Source organism: Herpailurus yagouaroundi, unplaced genomic scaffold (genome assembly GCF_014898765.1).
Source record: "Herpailurus yagouaroundi ecotype Mexico unplaced genomic scaffold, PumYag 162, whole genome shotgun sequence".
NCBI classification, from domain to species: Eukaryota; Metazoa; Chordata; class Mammalia; order Carnivora; family Felidae; genus Herpailurus; species Herpailurus yagouaroundi.
Window position 1 is genome coordinate 48,995,775 of NW_024412403.1, and position 16,832 is coordinate 49,012,606.

The 16,832-nt window shown below is 39.1% G+C and overlaps 1 pseudogene; it reads right to left on the reverse strand.

Moving 5' to 3' along the window:
- Nucleotides 1-4,323: 4,323 nt before the first annotated feature.
- On the reverse strand, nt 4,324-16,094 carry LOC121036505 (tubulin epsilon chain-like; annotated as a pseudogene).
- Between the last annotated feature and the right edge of the window lie 738 nt (nt 16,095-16,832).

Here is a 16,832-nt window from a genome sequence, read left to right on the forward strand (position 1 = left end):
ATAAAAGAATTTCCCCTATATAATGGCAATGAGGGGAGATTTTTGCTTTAAGCTTGAAAAGGTACTTTAAGAGATGTGCAGTGACTAGAATGATTAGGCTGCTGGACTAAACCAGTAAAGATGGGAAAACTTAATCCTTTTAAATATTTTAAGTTCAATTTATGAATATTATTATTTCTATTTTTGAATCCTGCAAATTTAAACCCTCAATTTTAGGCAGACTTTGATGTTAGGACACCATTTAACACTTAGATAATTAGATTTCTCTTTAGACATCTTAAACTCTGTTTATGAATTAAATATCTTTGATTTTCTTCTTAAGAAGGGTGCTTCAATTAACTGACAAATCTTCCCAAGTTGTTCAGTTATTCTTGCAAATCTAATGTATTAAACTTACAGATGTGGTGAAACTTAAGTGTTCTTAAATGCTCTGCTACAGTGTATAAACTTAGTGAGGTTTCAACTTATAATCATAAGCCTAAATCTATTACTCAATTAAACATTTATAAATTGGATTTGCAAGACTATTCAGCATAGACAAAATTATTTTTAAAATTAGAAATACCTAAATGCTAAACATGTATAATTTCTTAACACAAAAATATCATGAGTTTGATTCTCTTCAACATTACTTTTTACCTTGACAAGGTCCCAGTAGTTCATTTTTGTTTTCGTTTACTTTGCCTGCAGAGACATGTCTAGTAAGAAGTTGCTATGGCCGAGGTCAGAGAAGTTGCTATCTGTTTTCTCCTCTAGGATTTTGATGGTTTCCTGTCACATTTAGGTCTTTCATCCATTTTGAATTTATTTTTGTGTGTGGTGTAAGAAAGTGGTCGAGTTTCATTTTTCTGCATGTTGCTGTCCAGTTTTCCCAGCACCATTTGCTAAAGAGACTTTCTTTTCTCCATTGGCTACTCTTTCCTGCTTTGTTGATGATTAGGAATCTTGCCATTTGTAACAATGTGGATGGAACTAGCGTGTATCATGCTAAGTGAAATGAGTCAGAGAAAGACAAATATCATATGATTTCACTCAATATGTGGAATTTAAGAAACAAAACAGATGAACATAAAGGAAGGGAAGGAAAAAATAAGGTAAAAACAGAGAAGGAGGCAAACCATGAGAGTCTCTTGAATACAGAGAACAAACTGAGGGTTGCTGGAGGGGAGGTGGGTGGGAGTATAGGCTAGATGGGTGATGGGCATTAAGGAGCACACTTGTTGGGATGAGCACTGGGTGTTATATGTAAGTGATGAATCACTGGGTTCTACATCTAAAACCAATACTACACTGTATGTTAACTGACTTAAATTTAAATAAATAAATTAGAAAGAAAAAAAACCACATAACTTAATTCTGAGTCTTTCCATGATAAAATAGGCTTACTGTTAAGGAAGTGATTTGTTTACAACAGGCAATGCTAGGAAATACCTAGTCTGCTAATTGAGCTTTTGGACCCAGATACTGAATGGAACAGGATTCTTGACAGTGATCCTATAGGCGCATGCTGAATTCTGTTATTTATGGTCACTCTATCAGACCCTCCACACAGGCTGTCTCACATTCTTTTAAAGCACAGGGAAGGCACCATCCTGAGCTGGAGTCATACTTAAAATTATCTGTCTTTTCCGCCTACTTATGAAAATCTGCCACCCCCGCCCAGGCTGTCGTGTCACTTGATGGAATTTCATTATTCTTTAGCTCTTAAGATATTTAAATATATTTCCTTCTAAGTATAAAGATTTCTGAACTTGATGTTATCTTGCACTTTGTTTTTCATATATTTCCTATTGGATAAGACTACTCAATTTTTAAAGATATTAAGGTGATAGCCTAATGAATTCTAGGCCAGTCTCTTATTTTTATTTATTTTTAATTTTTTTTCTTTTTTGAGAGAGAGGGGGTGAAGGTCAGAGGGAGAGAGAGAGAGAGAGAGAGAGAGAGAATCTTAAGCAGACTCCACGCCCGATGAGGGACTTAATTCCCCCACTGTGAGATCATGACCTGAGCTGAAATCAACAGTCAGATGCTTAACCAATTGAACCACCCAGGCACCCCTAGGTCACTGTCTTTTGAAGGTAATTCAACTCACAGCTCTGAGATTAGATGCCAGTATATCTTAGCTTTTGCTGCTTTAAAGCAGAGACAACATTGTTCAGTGCGTGTGTGCACCGTGGGAGGACTTACCATGACTGACACCAAATGTTAAAATGGAGACATGCACTTTTTACCTGGTTCCTCCCATGAACTTGGACTGTTTTGCCATTTTCTTTTTTTTTTTTTTTCAACATTTATTTATTTTTGGGACAAAGAGAGACAGAGCATGAACGGGGGAGGGGCAGAGAGAGAGGGAGACACAGAATCAGAAACAGGCTCCAGGCTCTGAGCCATCAGCCCAGAGCCCGACGCGGGGCTCGAACTCCCGGACCGCGAGATCGTGACCTGGCTGAAGTCGGACGCTTAACTGACTGCGCCACCCAGGCGCCCCTGTTTTGCCATTTTCAAATGGCCTGAGGGAGGATTAAAGAGTTTAAGAAGCTGGGGGTGGAACCCCAAATAATCCCTACCTAATGATTTGTGTCTGAAGCCAAAATACACACAGGTTCTAAAACAGATAGACATAAGCAAGCCCAAGTAAACAAGGGGCCTAGCAATTTAGAACGGAACAACGTTCTCCTCTGATCAGAACCTGGCCTAGGTTCCTTTGCCTCTCAGATCCAGCCTAAGTTAATTAAGCATCACATCCAAATAAAATAAAATCACTTCATTTGAGTATAATTCACTCTGCAGTTATGCTGTCATACTGTCTAACAAAACCCTTGTACCGGTCAGGCTGATTTGTTTTCTGTTACCCAAAACATGCTTATTTTAATTTCTATACCTGTGGTGTATTAACCACCCTACCTGCCCCACCTCCTTGCAGCTTAACTTCTGGAGATTCTTTAAGGCCAAGTTAAAAACCTTTCTTTTCATAGGGAAGAGCTATGAGCAGTAAAAGTCCTCAGTATGTGTGTACATGAGAATATTTCAGTGTTTTTCTTTTTTCTTTCTTTTTTTTTTTGTTGAAATTAAAGGACATTATATGGTCACTTGAATCTGTACAAAGAAACAAAGGTAAATACATGGGTAAATGCAAAAAAAAAAAAGGTATGTGGTTTGCAAATTTTTTTTCTGTCTATATCTTATCTTCTTTTTTTTTTTTTTTAATTTTTTTTTCAACGTTTTATTTATTTGGGATAGAGAGAGACAGAGCATGAACGGGGGAGGGGCAGAGAGAGAGGGAGACACAGAATCAGAAACAGGTTCCAGGCTCTGAGCCATCAGCCCAGAGCCTGACGCGGGGCTCGAACTCACAGACCGTGAGATCGTGACCTGGCTGAAGTCGGACGCTTAACCGACTGTGCCACCCAGGCACCCCTATATCTTATCTTCTTAATAAGGTCTTCTGCAGAATGAATTTTTAATTTTCCCAAGAAAACCCCACGACTTTTCTACTGCTTCCTACCACTCTCTGCCTATGAATTCCTACAGCACCAAGTCCAGGCTCACATTGGATCATTCTCCATCCAGTCCTGTAATTATCTTTACACGTAAATTCTTCCTTCTTACTATTTTATAATCCCTTAATGACAGCCATACTTCTTTTCTTTTTGTTTGTTTAAAAATATGAACATTTATTATTATAAAAACTAGTTTAATAAAAAAGCATATTTAAAGATAATTTAATACGAATACATGTCAAAATAAATGCAAATTATGATTCTTTTGAGTGCAAAAACAGTGGTTACCCAAAGAAGAAATAAAACCTCCTTAATAGTTGTAATAAAACCTACACCTGAAAAGTTAGAGGGTATCACACAGAAGTAATAAGTTCCTCTACTACTCCTCATACTTATTTTTAAAGAATCAGGAGAATTTAAACAATATGAAAAAATAAGTCACGAATAAATATAAAAATATACCCATGCAAGATTTTTATTGAAGACATGATTATCATTGTATAAATGCCTAAATATCACACTACAAATAAAGTAAAATGTGGAAGAACTCTGTTGTCTCAATTTTAGAAAAAGGGAATTTTTTGAAAACAATGTCTGAAGTCAAGGTCCTAGGACTTCACTAACATCACACACTGGTGTCAACAAATTTTGACGAAATGAAAACCACTCTTTTTTTTTTTTTTTTTTTTGGCAAAAATGCTCTCTGGTAGGAATAGCACAAACACGGCCTTCTAAATCACGAAAGTTCTGAAACAGAATGGTAAGGTGACAAAACCAGTATGAAATTAAGGAAGGTAAAAGTAGTCTTTTGGGGGTTTCTTTTTTACACAGCCATGCTTAGTCTAGGTGAATCTTCCACAGGCATGCTTTGTGTGGCCTCCAGTTGGTTATGTTCCTCTGAGGGCCCTGATAAAGATGACACAGCTTCTGTGAAACAGCTTTCCTCCGCCCCTTCAACTTGTAGGTAGTGATAAAGATGAGCCTTTTTCCTGTAGAGCCTCATGAATCTTGCGGTTCCATGAAGGTAGGCCTCACACATGTGTGCTAGGGCTAATCATGGGAATGGTCCACATGAGGTACTGCTTTTCCAGCCTTCTTGATTCCAGGAGACAAACTGTAGAGAAGGTTTTAATCTTTCAGTAGTTCTGCAAAAATCGGAAACCTGTACTTTCCTCTAACCATAGGTAGAGACTATGTTTGTGGCCAGCCTGAATCAGCTGGTGATCTTTACTAAAGGAATCTGAAAACATCTGATCCAACTTTCAGGTAGGACTGTTAACATCTGCCAGTATACATAGAGGTGTTAGGCTTGACACAAGATCATGCACTTAAGGAAAAGAAACTGAATTCATGATGATTTCTTTGAGGTCCATATTAAGGAATGCTTCAAACCTTGCAGAGCTTGTTAGGTTCAGCAGCAAATTTGCCACAGTGTTGTTCATTGCATCAAAAGACTTCTGGGCCCGTTTCTCAAAAGTCTCAGCACTTGAAGTAACCAGACTCTTTGGCTTTACAGTTGTACTCAACTTTGCAGAATTCACCATGAGAATTCACCAGTTTGCTAATGAGGTCAAATAAATATTGGAGGTCAATGGGCAACACAGTCTGCATGCTCAGTAAGGCGAGGTTATGACATCATCCTCACCAGAAGGATAAACTGAAGTCATGGATCTGTATACTTCTGGGAATTCACCCTCAAGCGCCTTTAGAAGAAATGTTCCAAGTCCAGATCACGTTCCACCTCCCATGGAATATATTCTAAAAAACACTGCAAATGATCACAGGGCCCAGCCAACTTTCTGAGTTTCTCTAAAATCTGAGTTTCTGAGTTCTCGATAAAGACTGCCAAAAACTTAACGACCCACAGCCCAGTTATTCCCTGAGTCAGAAATATCAGTGATGAGCTGCTTGCTCTCAAACACATCTCTCAATGGTTCCTGCAGAATTTCATTTGCTACCCCTTCCTCCATGTCAATCAAGAGAGCTCATGGTTTCAAAGAACAAAGTTTCCCCTTGGAAATAGTGCCACCATCACCAAGTTACTCTGGTACCCACATTTCTAAACAAGCTGCTTATTTCCTCATCATAATTCCTTTCTGTGGCTATGGCATGCTCCCTTAGTGCAGATCCCAGAAGCAGCAGAAAATCTGGCGTCCACACTGGCCTATAAGACCATTTACTGGGTCACCACCGGCTGGAACACTTGTAAACCTGTGCTGGCTTTTGTACTCCTGACCTGGCCCTGTCCACCAGCGGCAACCATGATTCTTTTGTCTCTCTCTCTCTCTCTTTTTTTTAATGTTTTTTAACGTTTATTTATTTATTTTGAGAGAGAGAGACAGAGAGAGAGCATGCATGGTGTAGGGGCAGAGAGAGAGAGAGAATATCCCAGGCAGGCTCCATATTGTCAGCGCAGAGCCTGATGCAGGGCTTGACCCCATGAACTGTGAGATCATGACACAAGCCAAAATCAAGATCAGACCCAGGCACCCCGTGCTTAATTTTGTACTCTTTCATTATTCTCTAATCCCTGCCTGAGTATAGTGCAGGCTGCTGCAGGCCAATTTCTTAATATCTTTTGTAGCTCCTACAGTGCCCAGGACAGTGCTGGATGTATAATAGGCACATAGTAAATCATGTTGAATTGAATCAGTGAAACTGAGTTTGTTTCTGCCCCCAGAAGAGGGGTGCTCTGAGCTTTGAGTGTCGCTACCATGTCACTGACCCCCTTTATCAGACGACTGGGCCTGGAGGCAGAGCTACAGGTAAGAAATCAAGTTTGCACCTTAGATGCAGATGGCTGGCTCTTAATTCTCTGCCTGTAGAGAACCGTCCTGGCATTATTCAAGGCAAAAACAAGTTTTTCTCTGCAGGTCATACCTAATGGTTTCCTGTCCTTTGTAGCAGTTTTATTAAGCAGGTAAACATAGGCAGGTAAATCAAGGTTAGTGATTGACACGGTCACACAGAAATTGTTTTTTGGTCATATTATTTGCTTTGTGTTTGGAAAAATATTGTTGAAGTGCATACCACTGTTTTTACTATGGACTTGGACAGTAATTATTCTTACCTTTGCAAAGGAAGGTAAAATTTACAAAGCTTTTACATACACACACATTTTCTCATTTTAGTTTCAAAGAAATGCTGTGGGGAGGTTTATAGGGAGCGGGTATTTTTTTTTAAAAAGGGCTTAGTAAGGCCAAGCGTCTTGTCCAGTGTTATCCTGTCCAGTCCATGGAAAGCCAGGCCTTTAATCCAGAAGTTCAGCTCTTTCGTTGTGTCCAACACAGACACTCCATAGTGTCAATTCCAGGCCTTTCCTTCCTCCAGATCATGTTTTGAATCCAACATTTAACTGTCCTGTTCAACTTAGTGTTACCTTCAAGTTGAGTAAGAATTCTCTTTGGTTCCTTAAAGTTAATATTTATAAGTGATCCTGTTGATCTATGAAAAGACTAGAAAGAAATTTATTGAGTGTTCACAGTGTTATCTTGGGGTAGTGAGATTACAGATGGTTGTTACTGCTTTTTTAAGTTATAAACTTTTATTCATTTTAAAATATAACTACATTATGGAGTGGCTAGGTGGTTCAGTCAGATAGGTGTCCGACTTTGGCTCGGGTCATGATCCCACGGCTCACGAGCCTGAGCCCTGTGTCAGGCTCTGTGCTGACAGCTCAGAGCCTGAAGCCTGCTTCAGATTCTGTGTCTCCGTCTCTGCCCCTCCCCCACTGGCACGCGTGCATTTTTCTGTCTCTGTCTCTCTCAAAATTAAACACCAAAAAATTTTTAAAAATAAAAGCATAAAATATAACTACATTAATGGTAATATGGAAAAGATAAGTAAAAATTACTTCTTAGTCCCATCTCCCTAAAACAATTATTAGCATTTTGTGTACTTCCTTTTATCTCCTGCATATTTTCACATAATTGTAATCCTACTTTACATTGAATTTTGTATCTTAAATTAAGATACATATTAACATATAATTAACATATAATAATTCTTTTCTCCATGTTACCAAGTAGTCTTCACAATTTTCACTTAAATTTTTTCTTTTTTAAAAAATGTTTATTTTTTTAAACTTTATTTTTTATTTTTTAAAATTTACATCCAAATTAGTTAGCATATAGTACAACGGTGATTTCAGGAGTAGATTCCTTAGTGCCCCTTACCCATTTAGCCCATCCCCTCCTCCCACAAGCCTTCCCATAACTCTCAGTTTGTTCTCCATATTTATAAGTCTCTTCTGTTTTGTCCCCCTCTCTGTTTTTATATTCTTTTTGTTTCCCTTCCCTTATGTTCATCTGTTTTGTTTCTTAAAGTCTTCATATGAGTGAAGTCATATCATTTTTGTCTTTCTCTTACTGACTGATTTCACTTAGCATGATATCCTCCAGTTCCATCCACGTAGTTGCAAATGGCAAGATTTCATTCTTTTTGATTGCCGAGTAATACTCCATTATATATATATATATATATATATATATATATATATATACACACCACATCTTCTTTATCCATTCATCCATCCATGGAAATTTGGGCTCTTTCCATACTTTGGCTATCATTGATGGTGCTGCTATAAACATGGGGGTGCATGTGTCCCTTTGAAACAGCACACTTGTATCCCTTGGATAGATGCCTAGTAGTGCAGTTTCTGGGTCGTAGGGTAGTTCTATTTTTAATTTTCTGAGGAAGCTCCATACTGTTTTCCAGAGTGGCTGCACCAGCTTGCATTCCCATCTTTTGTCTCTATTGTAACTCCTAAGGAATCCTTCTCAGCCTGTAGCATTAGAAAGTGAGCTAAAGGAACAGAATAAAGAGAGAAAAATCAAAGGAATATATTATTTAGAGAAAATAGGTCTCAAAACATTGTCTATATAGGTGAGGACTCTGAGACCAGAGAGTGATTTGTCCAAGATCATGCAATCAATTAGTGGCTGAGCCCATAATGGGATATAAGTCTCCTGACACCAAAAGAGTGTCAGGAGCTCTTTCCATTTTAGAGGTGACACTACTGCATAGTGAATGGCTCAATTCCTTCTTAGATGGGCCTGCCTTATTCTATAGACCACCTTTCCCCTATTTCTGTTCACATATCTGGTCAGACATTTTCTAAGTCAGTTTGGACTGATGTTACAGAGCACCATAGACTGAGTGGTTTGAACAACAAACATTTATTTCTTACAATTCTGGAGGGTGGGAAGTCCAAGATCAAGGCATCAGCAGATCTGGTGTTTGGTGAAGGCCTTCCTGGTGGGCAGACTGTCTTGTATCTTCATGTGGTTCAGAGACAGATTATCTCCCTCCAGTGTCTTCTTCATAAGGGCATTAATCCCATCATGATGGCCTCTCCCTGATTATCTAATTATCTTCTAGAAGGCCTCATTTCCAAACACAATCACACTGGGGATTAGATGGGATGAATGGTGAAGTACTGAATATGCCGTAAAATAAATAGCAGAAAAGACAATAGCAATGATGCTACCCTCTAGTGGCAGAGCATAGCAACACAACTCATAAGTCAAAGTTAGGTTCACATCCTAAAAAAACGAGTCAGACCACAAACATTGTTAGTGGTAAAGTTTGGGTTATTTTTTTAAATCTTAGATTTTAATTTATTAGTGCTATAACTCACTGTTCTGGATTGAATTATGTTCTCCCCAAATTCATATGTTGAAGTCCTAACTTCCAACACCTCAGAATGTGAGCTTGTTTGGAAATAGGGTTGTTATAGATATAGTTTAGTTAGGATGAGGTTATACTGGAGTATGGTGGGCCCAATCCAATGTGACTTGTGTCCTTAGGGAAAGTGGGAATTTGAACACAAAGGTATACACACAGGGAGAATGCCTTGTGAACATGAAAGCATGGATTGGGGCAATGTGTCTGCAAGTTAAGATATGTCAAGATGCCAGCAAATCACCAGAAGCTAAGAGAGATGGCTGGAACTGATTCTTCCCTAGCACTTTCCAAGGAAGCTTGACCCTACTGGTAACTTGATCTTGGACTTCATATCTCCAGAACTGTGTGACAATAAATTTCTCTAGATTAAGTCACTCAGTTTGTGGTACTTTGTTACAGCAGCCATAGAAAACGAATACATCCAGACCTTAACATTGGTTTTAAGCTTTATGTTTTAGACTTCAAAATAAGGCATTTATTTGAATTGGAAAATGTATGCTGAACATAATATGGCAAATGCCAGGGATGAAAATACTATCTTTCTCAAGTTGTATTACCAGCCATAAAATGTGTTTACCTTATTGAGAAACCTGCTGACAATGTGGCTTGGTTAATACATTTATGTTGCTTTATGGCCTCATACAAGTGGCAAATTTCCTTAACTGGTCTGTCATTCATTCCTAGATTCTTCACGCAGGAATGTAGATTAAACACTTATGGAGTAAGTCATTTACCAACTAGTGACTTCTGCATTATCTTTGGTGTGCTTTAATTTCTTATATGCCTCTTCTCTAACTAGGTCACAACCTCCTTGAGTATCATACACTATTAAGTTTTCTGGGGATTATGGGTCTTATCTGGAAAATTCATGGTGCCTGATACAAGTGGACTCCATATTATGCAGGGTTTTCCAAAAACAAAATAAAAAAATATAAGGTCCAAGGGGCACCTGGGTGGCTCAATGGGTTAAGCGTCTGACTTTGGCTCAGGTCATGATCTCACGGTTCATAGGTTCAAGCCTACATTGGGCTCTGTGCTCATAGCACAGAGCCTGAGGCCTGCTTAGATTCTGTGTCTCCCTCTCTCTTTGCTCTTCCCCTGTCCATGCTCTTTCTCTGTCTCTCAAAAATAAATAAATGTTAAAAAATATATAGGCAAATTAATAATTATTAATTAATAATTAAAACAATTATACTAAACTGAGATATTTAGGATCCAAAATATTATCTTGACAGATAAAAATAGTGGGATTTTGGGGCATCTGGGTGGCTCAGTCAGTTGAGTGTTTGACTCTTGATTTTGGTTTAGGTCATGATCCAGGGTTATGGGATCGAGCCCTGCATCAGGCTCTGTGCTGAGTGTGGAGCCTGCTAAATATTCTTTCTCTCTCTCTCTCTGTCCCTCTCCCTGTATCATGAGATCTCTCTAAAATAAATTTTAAAAAATAGTAGGATTTTATGCAGGATATTGAAAATACCAACTCAGCTCAGTTAAGCTTATGATTTCATACTACTATTTTCAGAAGGACTAGTGTTCACATGGGACTAGTGTTTCTTGGTTGAAGCTCTTTTTTATTTACTGTAAATTTTGGGTCTGCATTTCACTTGAATGAGGCTTTTCAGAAGGAAAAAAAGAATATTGCACTATTTCCTACATTATGCCTCTCAACCTAACCATAAGTGACCATTTCTCTCCTCTTTCCATTTAACCTGTGGCTGACAGCTCATATTTGGGAGATATAAAAGGATAAATAAAAGAGGAGAAAGTGGGAAAGGAAAGATAAAGGAACAAGTTAGAAGAGATGGAGAGAAGAATTGAGACTGTCTAGAGGAGGATGCAGAGGTAAACTTTAAAAAAGAATTTGAGGGTTCATTTTCTTTCATCTTCTGGAGTACAGGAGTACTTCTGCTAGTGTTAGGTGAATTACTTTCACAAAATGATGCTGGTTTTTCCTCCATGGAGTAATGAGCCCTCAAGACCCTCAAGATCTAGAACACCTGGCTCTGGAGAGCATAGGAGACACCTGAAGAACAAAGACATATAGAGCAGAAGAAAAGTGGGAAGGCGCAAAGAAAGGTCAGTGTCCTGGTAACTTCCTCTTGGCCCAGGAAAGCTTTCTTAGTACCTTTCTCCCTGCTCTCCATTGACCGCCAGAGAGAAACAGAGGTGGGCACGGTTATATGGATATGTAAACACGTGAATTCAAGGGTTTCTTTGTTTGTAGTGGCTCAGAGTTTTCACTAATGAAGGGGTGGCAAATACCATTGGGAAGTTTTCCAGGGGAGAAATTCAGAGGCTTATCTCTTAGGAATAACAGGTGGGGAAGTTGAGATTGCCCTTTGTCATCAGTATCATGGGAGGTAAGGTAAGCAGTTTTCTGTATACTTAACTCTCCACTGGGGTCACAGTCCAGATGGTTGGGAAATGAAAGATTTCAAACCTTCTTCATGCTTCAGGGTATTAACTCATTGAAAGTGTGGTTAAATAAATGAGTAAGATAAAATGAAGAATAGTGATTTCAAAGATGACAGAAATATTGTGAATTTGAACAGGCTTATATGAAAATCTGGCAGTCTTTAAAGCCATGAGATTTCCCGTAAACATTACCAAAGGAATGTCCTATAACACAAAAGCCCATTTAATCTCTTGCCATTTGCTGGTTTACTGTGAACTTTATTCACTTTCTTTGGGAAAATTACTCTTGAACAGTGGTTACTAAACTTCAGTGGGCAATCAGGTTGGAGGACTAGTTAAAACAGATTGCTGGGCCCACCCTTAGAGTTTAAAATACAGTAATTTCCTATTTTATTTAATGGGTTATAATGTTATAATATTATTTATTTTGATGCTCAAATTATCCCTCATTTGGTATCAGGCAGCCACTTCATGCTGGATTCTGTGTCCATTTGATATGTACCCATCATTTCTTGAACACTTCTTTCCTTTCTGGCATAAAGTATTCTAGGCTCATCTTTGACTTTCCCTGCCCCAGTCTTGAAATTAGCCAATTTTCCAAGGAGCTATGTTCCTTTTAGTGGAAAATTGTTTTAAGAAATCAAGATCTGGGCTCTATATATGCTTATGATTGGTGTGTATGTGTGTGTGCATGCATGCGTGACAGAGGTGTTAGGACAAAGCTATTCTCACTTCCAGAGCAAGAGAAAATGGAGATAGACACTTCATTCTATTTTACCCAGTTCTCATGTGGAGTGAAGAACTTTGGCCTTCAGTGTAGGCATTCTTATCCCCTTGGTGTGTGTTTTTTTTTTTTTAAGTTTATTTATTTATTTAGAGAAAGAGAATGCACACAAGCAGGGGAGGGGCAGAGAGAGAGAGAGAGAGAGAGAGAATCCCAAGCAGGCTCTGCATTGTCAGCACAGAACCCAACACAGGGCTTGATCTCAAGAACGATGAGTCTGATGCTTAACTGACTGAGCCACCCAGGTGCCCCTCCCTTGCCATATTTTCAATTATTTTCAGAGTCCCAGAAAGGGAGATGGGGCTGTCATTCACACAGAGAGTACCCAGGGATAGGTAGGGAGCTCTCACTATAGTCTTGTGTTAAACTAGAGCCAACAGAATCTGGTATACCAAAGAAAAGATTGCAGCCCTGCCACTGAACGCTTGGTGTTTGGCTGGCTGGGGCAAGCGCAGTAATGGCTGGCTAGCTCGCCTCCCTCCCCTGGCTGACTGAGAGGTCTTCATTCCAAAGAGCAGGCTGTTCACACATGCGCAGTATGCTCCAGGAACTGGTCACAACAGAAAGCACCAATATTGAAGGACTACTGCAGTCCCACTCCAAACGCTGGACGCCTGGGTGGCTCAGTCGGTTAAGTGCCCGCCTGCAGCTCAGCTCACGATCTCGCGGTCTGTGAGTTCTAGCCCTACGTTGGGCTCTGGGCTGATGGTTTGGATCCTGCTTCCGATTGTGTGTCTCTTTCTCTCTCTTTGCCCCTCCCCCGTTCATGCTCTGTCTCTCTCTGTCTCAAAAATAAATAAACGTTAAAAAAAAATTTTTTTTTTCAAACGCTGGAGCATCAGTCCTGAGCACTTACAGCTACACCTGAGTCACTCCTGCATCTATCCATCGATGAGAAAGGAAGGAAAAACAGCTCAAACCAGAAGATTTCACTCTTTTCTAAATGAAAAATGCTGGCTTTTCCCCCTATTTTTAAAAACTTTAATTCCAGTAGAGTTAACATGCAGTGTTACATTAGTTACAGGTGTACAATATGTGTGCTTAAGATTAGGGGGGATGTCACTGTTTTCATGGCCTATTAGTGGCCAGAACTAGAGAATATATGTATGTAAATGTATGATATATATCATAAACATACCCACATATAAATTTGTGTATATATACAGAATTTTGCATCTATTTATCTACTATTAACATATGTTTATTAAGTATATATTGAAATATATATATAATCATGAGTTTGTATTGATACATAAATCCATTTCTAATTCAATACCATGTTTCTATTTTTTTAAAGACACATGGAAGTTATGTAGTTCAAATATTAGCAACAAGTAATATCACACCCCTTCCTTTGAAATACTTGACTTTGTTGCAGTCATCAGTTTTCCTCTTTTGGATAAGAAGTTCCTGACTGTATTCATGCATTTATCTAATAGCTGTTTCCCCTAAATGATATTGCTCCCTTCAGAATTAGTACCCTGTACCCTGTAGCTTTTCTTTCTCCATGTTTCTGATGACCTGTTTTGAAATTCTTATGGACTTCGGTTTCTCCTTTTCCAAATTTGTAACTCCCTTCTCCTAGAGTAAGGAACTTGGCTCTCGTTATTCTTATATGTTTACCTGTTCAGTTGCTCATCCTGTATATAACTAATCTCTGATCTTCAGCCCTACCCTACCCATGTGTGGACACTCTTCTCTTTTTGCTTGGGCTCTGACTTCCTATTCTAGGCTGCCACTCCATGTGGACACCCTCCTCACTTAATTCTGACCCTGAATTCCCACACCAACCAGCCCACACATGCTGCCCCTGTGATCCTTCTGGGTCTCTGAAGGAATGACCTCCTCTCTCTGCTCTGGCTTTGATTTCTCACATTGGACTGTTTCTTGCCTAGAGGCCTTCCTCACCCGTTGGTTGTGACATTGCATGCCAGGCTGTTCCTCCTTATCGCAGGGATGCCTTATGCACTCTGTTTAGAATCTGACATCTCATGCTATCCTCTTTTTCACCCCTTGCCCAATAGGACTCTGACATCTGCTCTGGTCTACTGCTCCTCTCTACCCCCTCTATAGACACCTACCTTGTTCTTCCTCCACTAATGACGTTAGGATTGAAATTTTCAGGAAGGAAAAGCCTCAATTAGGTTGTTTGTAATATGGAAAAATGGAGGTTCAGATGCTTATGTGGCTTGTCCAGGGCCACAGAGCAAATTAGAGCTAATGTCAGTACAAATTCAGGTATTCCTGAGTGTAAGCTGTGTGAGGTCAGGGACCTTGCCTCTCTTGTTCACTGTATCATCTTCAGCATCTAGCATGACATCTGCATTGAGTGGAACAAATGAATAAATGAATTATTCCCTGTTTAGTTCTTTTCCCTTGATACATATAGGTGTGTGTATATAAAATTGATGTCTATATATTTGCCTATAACCAATAGAGATTCATGCCCTTATGTAAATGTCAACATGTAAATTTCTGTGTCTAGGAATTACTTGCATTCCATAAATTTCTAGACTTTCTAACTGGAGAGTTGGCATATAAGTGAAAATATAAAAGTACTAAGAAGCTACGGCCATTTTAACTTCCCAGGATTCCAGCACTTCCATTGAGTGTGGGAAAGAAATATATGAGCATCACCAAAGTTAGTTTTTCAGTCACCAGACTACAGCTCCTTCAAAATATTTGGAACACTACAAGAAAAAAATACCATCATCATATGACAAATACGGGTCCCCATGATCAGTCCCTTTAGTCATCTAAGACCTTACTGTAGATGATCATGCAGGGAAGTGTTTCCAAAGCACATTCTGAAGATCGGTATCTCTTGAGAAATTCTTCTTGAGAAGAGGTTTCTGTGGTCAACACTGGGAACTTGACAATTCACAATGTATGTGAGCATATTAAAGACTTTAGGAAATTCTAGAGTTCAAGAAACCTATTACCTTTATGTAACCTCCTGTCACTCAAATTTCCTTAACCAGAGATCTCCTCTTTAGGGTAATACCTGCCCAAGTCTCATTTCCTCATTCATGCAGTAGGCAAAAATATCTGTTACATGGGGTTATTGTACAGAATAAATGAGTTAAAGATACACAAAGTACACAGCATAGTGCTTGGTATATTCTAGGCATTTGGTAAGTGCTAATTCCTTTTCTTAGACTTATTTATTTAAAATGATTTCTTTTATTATTGAAACAATAATAGAGGGGCGCCTGGGTGGCTCAGTCAGCTGAGTGTCCGACTTTGGCTTGGGTCATGATCTCATGGTTTGTGGGTTTGAGCCCTGCATTGGGCTCTGCACTGGCAGCTCAGAGCCTGGAGCCTGCTTTGGATTCTGTGTCTCCCTCTCTCTATGCCCCTCCCCTGCTTGCACTCTTTCTCACTCTCTCTCTCTCTCAAAAATAAACATTAAAAAAATAAAAATAAAAAAGAGAAAGAATGATAGATATGTTCATTATTATTATAATTGAGAAAATATTAAATGCATAAGGTAAAAACCTCAAATCATAAAAGGGGTACAAAATGAAAAATGAGTTTCTTAGATCTTTCAGATTCCCAAGAAGAATTTTTTATGTACCCTTCTAGACATTTGGTGTGCATAAATATGAAGACATCTCAGAAACATATTTTTAAAAATCTTCTCACAGCAATAACAAGGGATTCACATTTGTTTTGTGCCACTGCAGCATTACCTGTAGTTCTTGCATTTTGGGTACCTTGATGTGTTTTTCTGAAGTCCTTGGGTGGGGTAAAGGTTAGAGCCTATGTTCATATCCCGTGAAGCTGTATTTTGATAAAATGTTATAGAAAATAGGGGAAATATATAATTGTTTTGGGGGTCAAAAAGTCAGCTTAAGTGTGTCCTCTTTTGTAAAATCTTTTAATCCACCAAGAACAGGACTCTGGTTGAGGTGAGTATTCATTCATTCATTCATTCAGTTAATGATGGAGAAGGGATAGGGAAAAGAACATGGGCATGAGATGGTCAGAGTTGCTGCAGCAAAGATACCTGCTAACATTGACCCAGATGGTGAATTAGTTTGCTTAGGGCTGCTGGAAGCCAGAAGTCCAAAATCAAGGTGTCAGCAGTGTTGGGTCTTTCTGAAGGCTGGGAGGGAAGGGTGTGTCCCAGGCCTCTTTCCTTGGCTTATGGACAGCCATCTTCTCCTAAACTCTTGCCTTTATGCATATCTCTGTGCAAATTTCCTCTTCTTATAAGGACACCAGTTATGTTGAATTAGAGCCTGCTTTAATGACCTCATTTTAACTTGCTTACCTCTGTAATGACTCTGTCTCCAAATAAGGTCACATTCTGAGGTACTAGGGGTTAGGACTTCCACATATGACTTTGTTTAAGTTTATTTATTTATTTTGAGAGAGAGGCAGAGTGAGCAAGGGAGAGAGAGAACCCAAACAGGCTCCATGCTCAGAGCCCAACGTGGGGT